The sequence below is a fragment of the Mytilus californianus genome, unplaced genomic scaffold (assembly GCF_021869535.1).
Source record: "Mytilus californianus isolate M0D057914Y unplaced genomic scaffold, xbMytCali1.0.p SCAF_6, whole genome shotgun sequence".
Taxonomy (NCBI): Eukaryota; Metazoa; Mollusca; class Bivalvia; order Mytilida; family Mytilidae; genus Mytilus; species Mytilus californianus.
The window spans coordinates 58,045,323-58,063,909 of record NW_026262712.1 but is presented as its reverse complement, the minus strand read 5'-3'; positions in this window follow the sequence as shown (position 1 = coordinate 58,063,909).

The window sequence follows — 18,587 nt, the reverse complement described above, 5'->3', positions numbered from 1 at the left end:
TATAGCAGACAGCATGCAACAACAATCACGAATGTACAGGCTGCTGACTTGAGACTGGCACATGTACATATTAAATGTGTCGGTGTTAATCATGTTTTAAAGCGTTCAACCCTTCTCTAACCTGGAACAATAGTGTAACAGCACAACATAAGAAAAAACTGTAAACATCAGTTCAATATATGCAGGAAACAATAGTAAGCTACATTTACAGCAATGACTAACACATTTATTGAGGTCAAGAAAGAGACAAATACAAGTAAACAAATAAAAGTAACATAAAATGATTTTTTTATATTTTATTATATTGGTACATTGACCTATATCTCATTTCCATTCTGTTGTTCCATTTTTTTACACGTCAAGGTCTTCCTGTGAATTTCTAAGTACTATGGGTTGCCAAAGGGAAGCAACTTCATGTATATCTTTAACTCTATTTTGACCATTTTAGATTACATTAACTTATTACAGCATTTTAATTAAGTCAGAGTAGATTTGTCTGAGTTTCTAAATATTGTTATTCATTTGTACATAAATCTTTTTGACAAATATGCTTGTTATGTTTTTTTATTTATTTACAAATGTTGGTGGTCAGTCTTTATGTATTATCTGGGTCAGTGGTAAACGTTTTTTGACAGGCTTTATCTATATAAGCTTTGATTTACTTGGCCTAAGAGTCAAACATCTTTTCAAAGTGCACTGAGTACATTTATATTAGTTATGTTAATCAAATGGTATGGGAGGTAATTGCCAATCTCAAACTATGGCACACAGACTGTATCGGAACAAAACATCCCATTTACCTCTTGCCTTATAAAAACTTTTCTATAAGAATAGGGAAGGTAGAAGTCAGATTAGCATTATAAAAATCAGAAGTATGATTGATATGATTGCCAATGAGACAACACTCCACCAGAGACTACATTTTGTAGAAGTAAACAACTGTAGGTCACATTATTCTTACACCTTAAAAACACCTATGTTCTTATTCTTAAATGACGCATACTTAGCAGAGATGCTTTTGTGAGATCCGTCTTGCTATCGAATCCAGAACCGCATTGCAGGCGAACACTCTAATATGTGATAATATGATTATTCAGTTTCCCTTGACCTACAACCTATTCACGCTTTTAAATTGTTGGTTATTTGGCCCATTTTTAATTTTAAAACAACGATTTAAACAACTCATAATGAACATCTCACACAAATGAAAATAGTATTTCATTATTACGTGAATTAGGTGGCCATTTTGCTTTATTACTCAGCTGATTGAAGTCAATTTTGAAGCGATATGATTGGATAAATTTGTATAATTTATTTTCTTATCTATTCATGAACAAATGCAGTTATGTATATTCATTGCAGAAAATTTGAAGTCCATGCAAATAATGTTTGATAAGTTTGAAAATGCTTTTGATTTTTTATAGTAAGTATGACTGTTGTTATTAATACTATAAGCAAGTACAATAGTAAGATGGCCACGTTTTGAGTCTGAGATAGGTGTACATCTACATATTACTACACGTGAAAACACGTCACCCGAACCGATCAGAATGTTTTTAATCCGAATTGATCATTCTTTCGTTTAACTCTTAAATGCTATATGCTAAGTGCTAAACCAGCAAATACCAGTACCAACGTAGAGGCGATAACGCTACCACCATGTGACCATCGGAGAGGTTCATATCAAATATTAAATTAACTGAGTTTCTGTTGAGTTTTATGTTACGACATTGTTACGACATTTTGTCCGTTCAGGAATGTTTACAATACAAATCTCCATCAATCTGCTGCATATGTGGAAGTTTTGTTTCTTCATTCAGTCGTTATACATGACATGTCAATGGACTACAGATATGATTTACTTGATGGTGGCAAGGTACTCATACTTTTTCTTCAGTTTTGAGTTCACCTCCATCCTCTAAATTTCCTGTTGTTTATTTTGTTTTGTTTAATATAACTTAAACGCTGACGAATAAGATATTTGACGTGAATGTACGCGAGACAAAAATTCTTTAGAGTTAATAGAATCAGTCATACATGTGTGAAACCGAAATTCCAAATTATTTCTACTGCAAAAAAGTTGAAGCCTATGGACATATTTTATGGAAATTTTTACAAATGCTTTTGAGTTTTTATAGAAATAATGACTGTTGTTATAAATACTATATAAAAGCAAACTAGAAAGGTGGTCATGACGTCGTATGACTTTGAATACCAATACAGCATAAATCAAAGTACTGAAGTACTGAACATCGGATGACCACAAGTTCTTGAGGATGATCAAAAGCACTTGTCTCAGAAAAAAAACAACATATCTCTTTACCTGAAACTGAGCTTAATGTACAGAGATATATTTTTTTTCTGAGACAAGTTCGTGCGTGGATGATGGATAAATGACAGGGAATTCAACTTCACCGTAATAACTATAATATAGTAGTGATACAAATCAGTATACACTGATTTGTTGTTATATATTATATTAAAATAACAGTTACATATATATATGATTTGCATCCATTTGTATATCATTCTATTCTACTATTCTAATAATAGTGCAATGCAAGTGCATGGTGGACACTTTTTGTAAAAATTCGATTTTTCTAAGATTGGATACGAGTAGGCATTCATGTTTTCCCGCAAAAAAAATTACAGAGTTACCGGTCCTTGCCGGTATTGTCGCAAAACGTTCTTTGAGATATTTGTCCGCATGCTTTAACACAATTTTTCGGTACGTGTGCATTGATATTATCAATGATTTTTTACTTATATATAAAGATATATATCTAACTACAAAACATTTTCATATTATTAATTTATGTTGTAAACAAAAATATTTTTATCAGTATTCATTGAAGAGATGTATTTATATCAAACGATAAGGAATGTTATTTTGCACTCGTTTATGAGCGCATATTTATCATGTTTATAGATCGGTTACAAACCCAAAACTAATTTACATAATGGAAATCTAGGCGATAGCAATACATCAGAATGACCTCAAGGTCATCGCGATGTAAAAAATAATTCGACCAGACATAACTGTATTCTCGTGAATTTCATCATAAAAGGTAACAACGTCAGAGAATGTGAGTATTATCGCCCGTACTAGCAGAATTTAGCTTTACCTTCTAAACCAACAGTCTTATATATTTGTTGCACACGTACATGTTTGTCTACGTGAAAACATGTCAGCCGGACGGAACAGAGTATTCTTAAACCAAGTCGATCAGAAATGTCTTATACTCTTAAATGTTGCGTGCTAAGCGATAAACCAGCACACACCATTTTTCAAGGCGAGAAAGCTACCATCAGGAAATCACCAAAGAGGTTAAAATCGAAAGTTAAATACACTGAGTTTACATGTTATGTTATGGTTTATGTTACAACAAATTTAATTTGCTAATTGAAAATTAAGCTGAATAAAATCAGATAATAAGATAATTATGTATTAATTGTTTATTACTCAGACTTAAATAAAGAGTGAGCTATTTATACTGTAAATTTTTGCTATTCTTTGTCATTCGGACTTGGTCTGTCAGTGTAAGATCACCCTCTGACCTCCGGCCATCGGGGTGATCTTACACTGACACACCGCGTCCCCATGGGATAACTATTACAGATTTGTCATACTTGATTAAACGATAAATTGTTGAAATTAGATAACATGTTTTCACGTGTAGAGAAATTTCACTAATGACCAGTGCACGATTGAATTACATCTTTCTTATTGGTCAATTATCTTGCGGGGTCAGCACGAGTTCACGTGTAAGTACGTTGTGGTCTCTTCCTTTTATCATTAGCTTTTGACGTGTTAACTTATAATTCTTATCAAACAATTTGTGAAAAATTCCCACCCGCATACCTTCCTTATTTTTATCTTGAGAAGTAGATATGTATATATGTTTATTGGTGGGGCAGATTTTTCTCCCCACCTTTGCTATTCTTTGTCATTTATTCAATTGGTATGATTTTAGTTGATGTAATTTCGTATTAATTATGTATTATAATTTCATATTAATTATGAACTTTTATGTCAAATGTTTTATTTGCAAAATGTATTTTTTGCATTTTATGATTTTGAATAAATGACCTTTTTTCTTCAATTTAGTTTTTATATCATATATCAAAACAAGCTCAGACTCTGGCATGTGTATACATTAGTATGCTTATATGGTAACTAACTGGCTGTCTTAAAACATATTTGTCCATTCCGGAATGTCTATCATACACAGTCAAATGGTCATCAACCTGCTGCGTCTGTATTAGTTTTGTTTCTTCATTCAGTCATTATACATTTCTTATCACTGCACGAATATTACAAGGAAATCATAAATTTTCTTCAGTTTTTGAGTTTGCCATCCATTAAAGTTCCTGTTGTTTATTCTTTTTTAATTTTTTTACAGTTGTCAGTACCGACTGATAGGACATATGACGTGAATATACGCCTTGTACAAATTCTTAAGAGTAAATTGAAACAATCATACATGTATGAAACAAAAACGTTCAATTCATTTCTAAAAATTTGAAGCCCATGGGAACTGTTTTGAGAATTTTGGCAAATGCTTTTAATTGTTTATATGTAAAAAACATAGAATGATTGTTTTTATGAATACTATAGGCAAACACAATAGAAAGATCGGCATGATGTTATTTGACCTTAAATACTTAAACTGCATCAGAAAGTATTTCTTAGCAGACATATCTTAATTTTCCTGAATTTTATCATCGAATGAAGCAGTCAGAAAATGTAAGTATTATCGCCTAACCTGGAAGATAGCTTAGTTTCCCTACCAGACGTACAGTTTAAGATAGGTGTTGTATTGAACTTGTTAGTCCAAATGAAAATATCTCAGCCGGCCCGGGCAGAGTATTCTTAAACCGAATCCACCATTGTTTCCTTTTACTCTTAAATGTTGCATGTTAAGCAAAATACCAACTTCCGAAGTTTGAGAAAGCTACTACCACGAGACCACCAAAGGAGGTTCAAATCTAAAATTAGATTAACTGAATTTACATGTTATATTATGGTTTATGTTACGACATATTTGTCCGTTCCGAATTGTCTGCCATACAAATGGCCATCAATCTACTGCGTTTGATGAAGTTGTGTTTCGTCATTATACTTGACATGTCACTGGGCTTCAACTATGATTTACATGATATTTTTCTTCAGCTATTGAGTTCATCATCCTCTAAAGTTCCTGTTTAGATTTTTTTATACGTTTTCAGTGCAGACTAATATGATATATGACGTGAATGGGTGAAACACGTTAATGTACGCGAGACAATTTTTAACATTTCTTAACAGTAAATTGAAACAGTTATACATATATGAAACAGAAACGTTCAACTTATTTATACTGACGAAAATTTGAAGTCTATAGAAGTTTTTTTTGAGAATTTTAGAAAACACTTTTGATTTTTTATAGAAATAATGACTGTTGTAATTAATGCTATAGGCAAAAACACTAGTGTAGATGGTCATGCCGTCATTTGACTTTAAATAATAAAACTTCACAATAAAGTACTTCTAGCAGACATAACAGTATTCTCTTGACTTTTATCATAAAATAGAAGCAAAGTCAGAAAATGTGAGTATCACCTTCCAAACTGGCAGAATAGTTTAGTTTTTCTTATAAGACATGAGATAGGTGTTATACTCAGTCTGATTAAAACCAGCCCCCACTATCCACTTGCGTTATTTTTCTCCAGCTTTTGAGTTCTTCATCCTGTTATACTGTACATGTTAGATAGGATTGCTGCTCACAAGGAAGCTATTAAGCCAAGAGTTCCAAATGGTGAAGTTGAGATCATCCCTTCGTAAATTTTACGGACGCCATCACGAGTTGGTTGACCGTTATGGAATAACCGTCTCACAGATGATATCCGATATGTTCCTTATGTCGTAACTACAATACCCTTCCCTTTTCACGAATGTGCCTTACCGAATTAGACTTTTTACCGGATTTGTAATAACATAAGCAACACGACGGGTGCCACATGTGGAGCAGGATCTGCTTACCCTTCCGGAGCACCTGAGATCACCCCCAGTTTTTGGTGGGGTTCGTGTTGCTTAGTCTTTAGTTTTCTATGTTGTGTCATCTGTACTATTATTTGTCTGTTTGTCTTTTTATTTTTGGCCATGGCGTTGTCAGTTTGTTTTCGATCTATGAGTTTGACTGTCCCTCTGGTATCTTTCGTCCCTCTTTTAGACCATATAAAACATGTCAGCCGGACCGAAAAAAGTATTCTTAATCCGAGTCGATCAGCTTTTTCTTTAATTCTTATATTTATTGGCTAAGCAAAAAATGAACAAATACAAGACATTAAAGTCTTTGATTTGACGCGTCGAGGCGACCACACTTCAGCAACGAGATAACCGAAGTAGTTCAAATCTAAAATCAAATTATTTGGCATACTCTTCGCTTGTTTTGGTACTTATACATCCTTAACTTTCAAATACTTAGCCTTGAACGTTCCTAATGAAGGTAGATCTAAATGTTAAAAAAAGCAATTTGGTCGCATAAATTTTACAAAGTGTTACTTGCATTTTTTTAACTGAGTTTATGCTATGGTTTATTTTACGACCTATTTGTCCGTTCCGGAATGTCTACCATACAAATGGGCGTCTGCTGCGTCTATGGAAGTTTTGTTTCTCCATTCATTCGATATACATGACATGTCACTGGACTTCAACTATGATTTACTTGATAGTGGCAATTGCAAGGAACTCGTTATTTTTCTTCAGCTTTTGAGTTCATCATCCTGTTAAATTCCTGTTTTAGATTTTATATTGTTTAATTAAGTTTTCAGTGCAGACTAATTTAATATATGACGTGAATGGGTGAAACACGTGAATGTACGCGAGACCATTCTTAAAATTTCTTAAGAGTAAATTTAAGCAGTTATACATGTCTGTATGAAACAGAAATGTTCAATTTATTGTAACTGCAGAATATTTAAGGCCTATGGAAGTATTTTTTGAGAATTTCAGAAAATGCTTTTGATTTTTTTTATAGAAATACTAACCGTTGCTACGAATACTATAGGCAAGCACAATATAAAGATAACCATGCCGTCATTTGACTTTAAATACTAAAACTGCATACTAAAGTAGGAGAAATAACTTAATTCTCCTGAATTCCATCAAAAAGGAACAAAGTAAAAAAATGTGAGTACATGTATCATCACCTAACCTGGCAAAATAGTTTAGTTTCCTTATAGGTCATAACAGTACTCTCCTGAAATTTATCATAAAAAGAAACAAAGTAAGAACATGTTAGTACTATCACCATAACTGCAAACAAGTTCGGTTTTTCATATAAGACGTAGTCTTAGATAGGTGTTGTACTGTACGTGTTAGTCCAAATAAAAACATGTCACCCGGAACAAGCACAGTATTCTTAATCCGAGCCCACCAGTCGTTCCTTTTATTCTTACATTTTACATGCTTAGAGAAAAGCAGCACATACCAGCTTTAAAGACTTTGGTTTGGTGTGTCCAAGGGACCACACTTCAACAACGAGATCTAGACCACCAAAGTAGTTCACATTTAAAATCATATTATTTAGCTATTATTTTAAATCCCTTTTTGGATCACATAGCTCTTAACTTGTGTCGATACTTACAAGTCCTTGACTTTCAAATATTTGATTTTGGGCGTTCCTTATGAAGGTAAATCCAGTATAGCTCTAGGAACGTATAAAAATCACACTGTTATTTTCGTTTTTTAACCGAGTTTTCTGTCAAGTTTGTCCGTTCTGGAATGTCTGTCATACAAATGGCAATCACTCTGTGGAAGTTCTGTTTCTTCATTCAGTCGTTATACATGACATGTCACTGGACAACAAATATGATTTACTTGATGGTGGAAAGGAACTCATGATCCTTTTCACCTTTTTGAATTCACCGTCCTCTAAAGTTCCTATTGTAGTTTATGTTCTGTTTTAAAAGATTTCAGTGCGGCCAATGATGTGAATGTATGTGATACAACACTTGTTTGGAATAAATTGAAACAATCATACACGTATGAAGCAGAAACATTCATTTATATTGGGGTTTTTGGTCAGGTGAATTGTTTATGAATACTATTTCGTATCCTTTTCTTTTTCTTTGTGGTCGTCGTTGTGTAATATTCTTCCTCATCTACGTTTACTCCAAATCTGTCTTCTTAAGGTGGTACCAAACACCTTCACTAAAACCAATTTGGCTCGTTTAATTTTCATAAAATGTTGACAAAATATTTACTTTGACCCTTTGACAAAAATATGAAAATTTCAAAAAAGTTGAGACCACACACTTTATCGGAAAAATTTCATTGGATATATAGCAGTTTGACAAAAACTTAATTTGATTATTGAGAAGCTTAACATTTTCTTAACAATAGAACGTGATTAAAACGTTCAGCTGATTTTTAAAGAGTTATTTCCATGTAGTGTTATGTACCACCCCAACCTTCTTCTTTTACGTTGTGTCCATCCTCTTCTACATCCCCTTTTATTCATTGTTCTTTCTCTTTCTTCCCTCGTTTTCTTGATCTTTGTGTTGTATGCAGATGTTCCTTTACTATTACGTTTTTGTTTTATACAACTTTCCTAGCGTCAATCATTTTTAGTTGAAACATACATAGTTACATATATCAAAATAGGACTTTCCTTTAAGCGTTGTTCTAATTATAAAACATTAAATTTTAAACTGTTAAAATGGTGTTCTTCCTGAAATAAAATCCATGTTATATTCGTAATCACCGGTGTTCTTTGATCCTTTTCTGGTTGACAAGAAACATAATTTTGATTATTTATTTATGTTAAAAAATACACGAAATTCGCTGAAATAGGCACCATTTAAATTTATTTCTGTTAAGCACGTATGGTTTTATTTTGAAAATATGTGTAAAGTCGACAAAAAAGTTGTTTTGTTGGTTAAAATCATGACATTACATAAAAATATATATAAACAAGATAAATGCTGCTTTTATTTTCAACTTTATATCAAGCCAAACATGACCTTAGCCATGTTGCAAATACATAAAATTAAAGCAAAGTGATTTATTACTGTACAGAAGTTTTCAAATTTTATTATCGTTTCCTTTCAATATTTTTAAAATCTTGTTTCCGTAACGTGAAATTTAATATTTTAGTTAAAACTTCGGGTTGTGACATGCATTTGTCTCTTCTTTTTTTTTAATGGCAGTAACCTTATAAATTAACTTTTTTTGTAGTAAAGTCATATATAGGGCCCATTTGTTTCTAAGAACTTTTATTAAAATTAAAACACTGATTTGAATACAAAATGTATAAATTGACCAATATTGACCAGACTTATCATTGAGTTTTTCATAACTAGTTTGAGTTGTTTCTTGAGTAAAATGATATTAAAATACCAATCTAGATTTGTTGCATCAGAACCGCTATTCTGAATTTCCCTTAATCGGGAACGCTTATATAATTATACCTCAATGCTGTAAACTTGGTAGGAAAAAAATCTTAAGCAACGAAAATCCACAATATTCATCAAGATTGGATCAAATTTCAATATTTGGCACTTGTGCTGTTTCCATGATTACGGCGGCCATTTTGAAAATTCCAAAGTCAAATACTTTACATACATATGCCAGTCAACATTTGAGTAAAGGTTCATTAAATTTGAAGCATTTCGAAATTTTTCACATTTTTGCAGTTTCCATGGTTACGTCGGCAATTTTCGAAAATAAGTATATATCTCCCAGTTGATACGATATTCAAGGGCTTGTATTTCCTATTTTGATTTCCTTGATAGAGGGTTGCTGCTACCAAGGAAGCTATTAAACCAAGAGTTCCAAGAATTGAAGCTGAAATCGTTGCGTCGTAAATTTTACGGACGCCATCACGAGTTAGTTGACCGTTATGTAATATCCGTTTTACAGATGGCAACGGATAGGGTCCAACACTGTCACCTTTTCCCCGAATGTGACCTACCGAATTAGGTTTATCACCGGGTTTGTACGAACATGTGCAAACCGACGGGTGCCACATGTAAAGCAGCATCTGCTTACTCTTCCGGAGCACCTGAAATCACCCCCAGTTTTTGGTGGGGTTCGTGTTGCTTATTCTTATTTTTCTACATTGCGTTTTGTGTACTATTGTTTGTCTGTTTGTCAGTTTATTTTCGATTTTTGAGTTTGAATGTCTCTTGAATCAATTTGCAAGTCCTATTGATATCGTGTTTTTTACTTGTCCACTTTGCAACGTCTTTTTTAATAAATGTTGACCTCAAAACATTAAAAACGTGGAGTTTATGAAATAAAATGTATTATCTACGACAATAATCATAAAAACATGTATCCCTGAGAAACCACATGTAACCAAATGGCTTATATGTAAATACGTCCACTGCGCAACGGTCCAATACGCAACATTTTATTGCGAAGGGAACACAACCCGTTGCGTAGTGGACACAGATTGTTTCATAGAGGACACATATCGTTACGCAGTGGACATTTGTGAATATTTTGAAAACGGCTTGTAATATTTTCTAGTTAGTTAAAATTGCAAATCAAATAGTTAAGTCGTAAAAAATAATTTATTTTGTTAGATTCTTGAAGAAAAAGTACTTTTAAATTCTATTTTTTAGCATGGTAAAGCCTTAAAAGTTCGTTGCAAAGGGAACATCTTGGTACACCATGTTCATTTTTACAGAGTTCAGTTAAATGTTGCATATTTTGTATTTAGTTTACACTAATGTTAAAGTATTTACATGTCAAATTAAATCACTTATTTCCTAATTGATTGCATTGACGGCTAAAACAACTTATTTGACCCGCTACATTTTTATTGCATAAGGCTGGTTCTAAATCTCTGAACAACTTCGTCATTGACTTCTTACTTCTTCGGTTTTATATATCACTGTGTGTTCGTTTGTGTTGTTGGGTTTTGTGTGAGTGTCCTCATCGGGGTCTGTTGCTAATATCATATCTTTGATAGTCTCTTCTCACCACACGTGGAGCAGGAACTGCTTACCCTTTCGGAGTACCTGGTAACATCCCCGTTTCTGGTGCGGTTTATGTTGCATAATGTTTGGTCAGAAATTTCGACGTTTTTAGTTTTATGACATAGCGTTGTTTCCTTTCGACTTATGGGGTTTGAATGTCCGCTCGGTGTCTTCTGTCTCTTTTTATTAAATATATTCCCCTTTTTAAGATCCAGAGTGATTTAAAGTTTGCCATATTGTAAAGACATGTTAGAAGGTCATATGTTGCACCATAGATGTATTTTGGGACATTTTGTCGTTGGTGACATAACTATACTCCACGTCTCCTTTTATACACATTCACGAAACCATGTGTATCTATTCAACTCTGTCATATTTATTTAACTATATACTGACTGTATCAACAAGTTCGATTTGCGTTCAAGGTACTTGTTGTTCTATTTAAAACCATGTCAAAACTGACAAACTGTCAGTCATAAGTGTCTTTATCAATCTTTAACAGTTTTTTCCGCTATTAGATGACCTAGTGGACAACAAAAAGATATTTTCATCACATTTCCCACATACTAGTATACTCAAATACTTAATATAGATAACAACCTATAAACAGATATATTTTTTTATTTCGTTTTGTATTCTCGATAGTGTATCAATATTTTTTGGACGTCAACTGTTTCCATAACAATTTCAAGCCAAGGCCAGATTCCCCTGAATTTATTTTACAAAGCTGGGCGATATTAAAAAGTTCCTGATTCTTCACCACGCTAGCTTTGACAGTATCGATAGAGCAATTTACATATTCTGATAAAGCTACATACGTTATCTTTCTGAAAATTTTACCAATATATAATTTCAGAAGGCCCAAAACTGCCATTTTGGGGGGTGGAGGGGGAGGGACAAATGTTCATTATTTATTTTTAAGATATATCAGAAGCACATTGCAAACCTTTCTTTTTTTCTCGAAGTAAAGCATTGGTTGTTCAGATAAAATGAATTCATTTTAGTTTTGAATGTGCTAAATAACAAACTTTTACAGAATACGTGTAAAATCTGCTATTACTGTCGTTATGAAATGGCGTTGAAAAAAGTTCTTTATATTTTCGTAACATTAATGCAAATTTTTGGAAAATATTTTTAGTCATTCTACTTGACTTCGTCAACTCTCCAATTCTGACCCTGTAAGTTAATCAATTTCTGAGAATACTAACTATACGTGTACCGATCCGAATTTTAACGGTTACTAGTATTTCGAGCTATAAATGCGCAGAGAATTACAACATAAGAAGGAAAACTCTATAAATGTACATGTATATAGGCATCTTCCGAAGCAAGGTTGTCGGCTCTCCGAACTTTCCCGAAGTCCTGCGTTTAACATTGCCGAGTTTATGAGCTTCGGTCCTTGCTTGGAAGTTGGTATATAGGGTACGCATATTTTATCCGCTATCCTTGCAGTACATGCATGTAATTTTCTGTAGCTTTACTTATTTGTTTTTTTTTTTATAAATAATGTTGATAATGAATACAAAATTAGGCTTCTAAAGAAAATCCACAAATTTAATAAGTCTTACAAAATATACTAATAGCTTATTCGTCAAAAGGAGTAAGTAAATCGTTATAACGGTTTACTAAGTCGTGATGACACTAACACTACAACCCAACACTAGCCGGCTTCCATATTATACCAATACGCTAAAACACCCGATATGTTTCGCTCAAATAATTTCTTGATTTGCAAAAACGTCCACCACTTAGAAGCTTAATATCTTATTGTCAGTTTTTTTTTTTAGCAATAACTTCTTATCTTTGTTTATTAAACATCAGTTCTTTAATGAATTACTAGTTCTATCAGTTGATGTTGCCATCATGATGTATAGTGACATTTTTGTTATTACATATTTAAAAAAAAATGTTAGCAACACGATTGTGTTCTGGAGTCTAAAAACATTCTTTTCCTTTATAACAATAAGGAGATGTGGTATGATTGTCAAAGATACAACATTGACAAAAAGACGTAGATATAAGCAACCACAGGTCTCCTTATGGTCTTCAACAATTATCATACACCATATTGTATAATAAACTATCAAGGGCCCGGCATGACAACATGTTGAACATTTCACACGAGAAAATCCAGTCTGAATAAAGCTATAATAATTAAGCTGAATATGACAGACAGAAACCAACAACAAATGCATTACAGTCATATTTTTATATAAATTAGACCGTTGGTTTTCCCGTTTGAATGGTTTTACACTAGTAATTTTGGGGCCCTTTATAGATTGCTGTTCGGTGTGAGCCAAGGCTCCGTGTTGAAGACCGTACTTTGACCTATATTGGTTTACTTTTATAAATTTTGACTTGGATGGAGAGTTGTATCATTGGCATTCATACCACATCTTCTTATATCTATATAAAAAGGTGTTTCGGAGTTAAATATATCTATGAGCGCTTAACCCTTTCTTAACACGGGACAGTGTTGTAACAGTACAACATAAGAACAAAACTGTAAAATATATAGTCTATATTGATATCAGATATGAACAGTGGTCTAGCATAACCAAAATCGTGTACATTTTACTCAATAGTCCCTATTTAGACCTCTAAAATAGAAAGTTATACAATATAAGGTCCCGTGACTAACGTAAACGTGCAAGAATATAAATAACGGGATGTGGTAACTATGACGGCCATGCAAATAGACAACTATTCATTAAGACCAAAGGAAAAAGATGTCATCAAATCCAGGTCGCCTTACAAATGGTATGCACACACACAAAGCATGTGTTGCAACCTGACATATATCTTAATAGTAGTATGAAAATAGTTTAATTTGACAGACCTTATATTAAGATTCACATAACTAAACTTGACCATGCAATCTCATTCGGTAAGGAATCAGATCCCCTCCTATTTATAAGTGTGCATGTTGCATGTATAACAGCAATTGTGAACCATAGTTTTTTTTCAGATTTTGACGCGAATTTCTCTGAGTAACGATTATAGAGTCTAGTGAGGCTGCTGAAGAGATTCAAATATTCATATATATATAGTTTTTTAAAGTGTATACACAATCAGGTGCCTACAATCATGATCTCTAAAGTATATCATTCACATGTTTTATCTCATTGGTTCATTTACACTGAGTTACCTTTTACAACTCTTTTTTTCTTTTATCATCTAGGAGATATGTTTCAACAGACGGATTAACTTAACTTGACCAAGGGCAATTTAATGTCAAAACTAGCCAGTATATTGACAGAATCTGTCAGCTAGTCTAATATTACATTTTCTGCTTGTCCAGATTTGCGCCGCTTTAAGTAAAAATCATACAAATGAGAACTCTGTGCCCTATTGAACTTTTTGATGTATTTTTCTGTCAAAACGTCTGTTAAACATATATTATTGTTAGTCCAGCAGATGTGACTGACATAAAGTGGTTAAAGAATGTTTTTTAAACAAACAAAAAAAGAATTTTTAGATATAATGTGAATGAATAACACAAAAAAAAAACGTAACAGCGAGTTAATTTATACAGTTTATTTAGTGCAAAAACTTCCCAAGCTGAAGTTAAGTAATGAATGCTTCTTTTTGTAATTTTATTGCGGTGTAAAAGTGTAGACCGAAGCACATTTTGTATGAAGCGCTTAAAAATGTGTGCAGGAAAAACACTTTTACAACCTTATCAAAATACTAAAAGAAGCGTTCATTTCTTATAATAACATTTTAATGCTAATAGAAATAAGAAGCTGTGGTATGAGTGCCAATGAGACAACTCTCCATTCAAGTCACAATGTGTAAAAAGTAAACAATTATAGGTCAAAGTACGCCCTTCAACACGGAGCCTTGGCTCACACCGAACAGCAAGCTATAAAAGGCCCCAAAATGACTAGTGTAAAACAATTCAAACAGGAATACCAATGGTCTAATCTATATAAAAAACGAGAAACGAGAAACACTTAAGAACCACATCAACAAGCGACAACCACTGAAACAGGTTCCTGACTTAGGACAGGTGCAAACAAATACAGCGAGTTTAAACGTTTTAACAGGCGCCAACCTTCACCCTAACCTGAAACCATGAACAAAAAGGTTTTATCTAGTTTTTATCTTATTTACTTTTGTACTTTTCTTGTGGAAGTACGTGTCATCACGAATGTAACATTTCATTTTGATATGATGGTTAATTTTTGAATGACGCGCGATTGTTGTTAGTCAATCAACCTAACGGATTCTCGTGAAACATACATGTAATGTAATTATTACTTAATGGTTTTCATATTGCGTTAAAAAGTCAACAATTTATCAATCACCACAAAGCGGATGTTCACGAGGAAATGACAGATCGGTGAGGTTTGGCGTCATGCGGCAAATATTACACTCACACTCAGAAAGAGAGAAAAGTCAGTTAATGTTATATGAATATAAACCATGCTTTGTATTAGATCAACACGTTGACCCGCATTTTGAACTTGCAATTGCGTCATCACAATGGAACACATCATTTTGGAACAAATTCAGCCAATGTTGTCTCTTACGCCTTTCAATACTTAAAAAGCAGCAAATACAGATTTTAAACATTTTTAGATTGAACATACCTTTGATCGAAACCGTCAATTACAGTACTGTCTTAAAATCAATTTATGATTAATTAGCTTTTCTTATTACATAAAGACTCTGCATCATAGAACCAAAAAATCTCAGAGTTGTCGAAAGGGATATGTATATAATAAATTAAAATATATGTTCCTGTATGAAAAGTAACATTATTGTTATCTTTTACGATGCATGGATGTTCAAATAATAATGCAATTCACAGATATACCATGTATAGAAGATAAGGTATGATTGACAATAATACAACTATTTATCAACCTTTAACAAAGCCCATACCGTATAGTCAGCTATTAAAGGTTCAAACATGACAATAGGTGAAACAATTCAAACGAAAAAAAAAAACAATGGCCTGATTTATAACAAAACTACGGAAGCGTATTAGCGCCACACGTTTTTTTTTTTTTATATTTCTTCCTATGTTTGCGTTATAACGCAAACCTTTTGCGTTATAACGCAAAACTTTGCGAAATAACGCAAACCTTTGCGTTATAACTCAAACATTTGCGTTATAACGCAAACCTTTTGCGTTATAACGCAAACCTTTGCGAAATAACACAAACATTTGCGAAATAACGCAAACATTTTGATTTTAATTATTCATTAAGTTTTGAATATTTAATAATAAAAAACTATATATAATATTGAATTTACATTTTATGTTTATTATATAATTTGAAAGCAGTGTTTTGTAAATGTCGGCATTTTCATGTCCATCTGTCATCAAATTTCGGTTGTGATTTAGTTAAGAGAAGAACCATGAACACAAGGCAAAATCATTATAATAAATATGCATAGAAATAAAGGAATACTTGAAGTGCAATTACACACAAATTAATAAATGGTTTATGCATCAGAAGATTATATAAATTTAACAAGTAAATAGATATGGTATAGGCAAATTTTAATTGAAAGGCCGAGATTTTGAAAATTTTGAATAACGGAAAGTGGTAAACTAGATAAGAACAAAAATAATGTCATTCAATTGTGAAACTATAAGTCAAATAGACAAAATGATCTTTCTGCTTTAAAATTTATTATTCAGAAAAAAACATTCTTTTGAAATTTTGATGTAAGAAATCGTTTGTTGAAATCTCAGAATATGATAAAGATTCTTTAAAAAAAGTCATTGAATTTTAATTTCAATCTAGTGAGGTAGCTATTTAAGATGCTTGGCTAGCAATTTGAATGTAGAGAACATAATTATAATAAAATAACATCTTCATCTTATACATTTATGGAAAAAGGGTAGCTTCTTTGAATCTAACCAACCTTACACAATGCTCAAACGAGCGCTAACTTTGGAAGTATACTTAAATTCGGCTACACTAGCGGGGTTGATTTTTTATTTTCTTTGGTATAACTTCAATTTACTCAATTTTCTTTGTAATATATAAACCATCTTTTCCGCAAGTTTATTGTTTTCTGTTTGGTAATAAATTATTATAAGATCCATTTTGTTACATCTGGTGATTCGTTTATTTGGCAATCGCCAATGGCAGTCAGCAGGATTTAAGAACATTTGTTGTTCGACCTGTTAGTCAAATGCGTTTTGTTAAAATATACTTTTTCACTTTTTTGGTCTTTTGGAAAATGTTGTTTGTGCTGTATTTAGACCCCTCTAACAAGAAATTTGTTTTGCATGCACACGTATAAAAATTGCGGTTTTTATCCAACGCAATCATAGGTTTGAACGTTGTTTTCAATTTAGACTTGTTTATATTTTTTCGTTTGGGCTTGTATTATATTTGCCTTCGGGTTTATATGATCCGTTCATCCTATTTTGACTCCTCAAAATTCAAGAGTCTATCCCAAATTGAGGTAAATTATGTGGCCTTCCAATAACCGTTTCGATTCCTAACATCACTGAAGAGACATTAATTGTCGAAATCCGGATATGGTGTACAAAAAATCTTTGCACCTTTGTTTGCGGTATACCATCTTCGCCGCAAGTTTATTGTTTTCTGTTTGGTATTAAATTTAAAGTTAAGATCCATTTATAACACCTTGTGATCCGTTTATTTGGCAATCGCCAATGGCAGTCAGCAGGATTTAAGAACATTTGTTGTTCGACCTGTTAGTCAAACGCGTTTTGTTAAAATATACTTTTTCACTTTTTTGGTCTTTTGGAAAATGTTGTTTGTGCTGTATTTAGACCCCTCTAACAAGAAATTTGTTTTGCATGCACACGTATAAAAATTGCGGTTTTTATCCAACGCAATCATAGGTTTGAACGTTGTTTTCAATCTAGACTTGTTTATATTTTTTCGTTTGGGCTTGTATTATATTTGCCTTCGGGTTTATATGATCCGTTCATCCTATTTAGACTCCTCAAAATTCAAGAGTCTATCCCAAATTGAGGTAAATTATGTGGCCTTCCAATAACCGTTTCGATTCCTAACATCACTGAAGAGACCTCAATTGTCGAAATCCGGATATGGTGTACAAAAATTTTTGCACCTTTGTTTGCGGTATACCATCTTCGCCGCAAGTTTATTGTTTTCTGTTTGGTATTAAATTTAAAGTTAAGATCCATTTATTACACCTTGTGATCCGTTTATCTGGCAATCGCCAATGGCAGTCAGCAGGATTTAAGAACATTTGTTGTTCGACCTGTTAGTCAAATGCGTTTTGTTAAAATATACTTTTTCACTTTTTTGGTCTTTTGGAAAATGTTGTTTGTGCTGTATTTAGACCCCTCTAACAAGAAATTTGTTTTGCATGCACACGTATAAAAATTGCGGTTTTTATCCAACGCAATCATAGGTTTGAACGTTGTTTTCAATTTAGACTTGTTTATATTTTTTCGTTTGGGCTTGTATTATATTTGCCTTCGGGTTTTTATGATCCGTTCATCCTATTTTGACTCCTCAAAATTCAAGAGTCTATCCCAAATTGAGGTAAATTATGTGGCCTTCCAATAACCGTTTCGATTCCTAACATCACTGAAGAGACATTAATTGTCGAAATCCGGATATGGTGTACAAAAAATCTTTGCACCTTTGTTT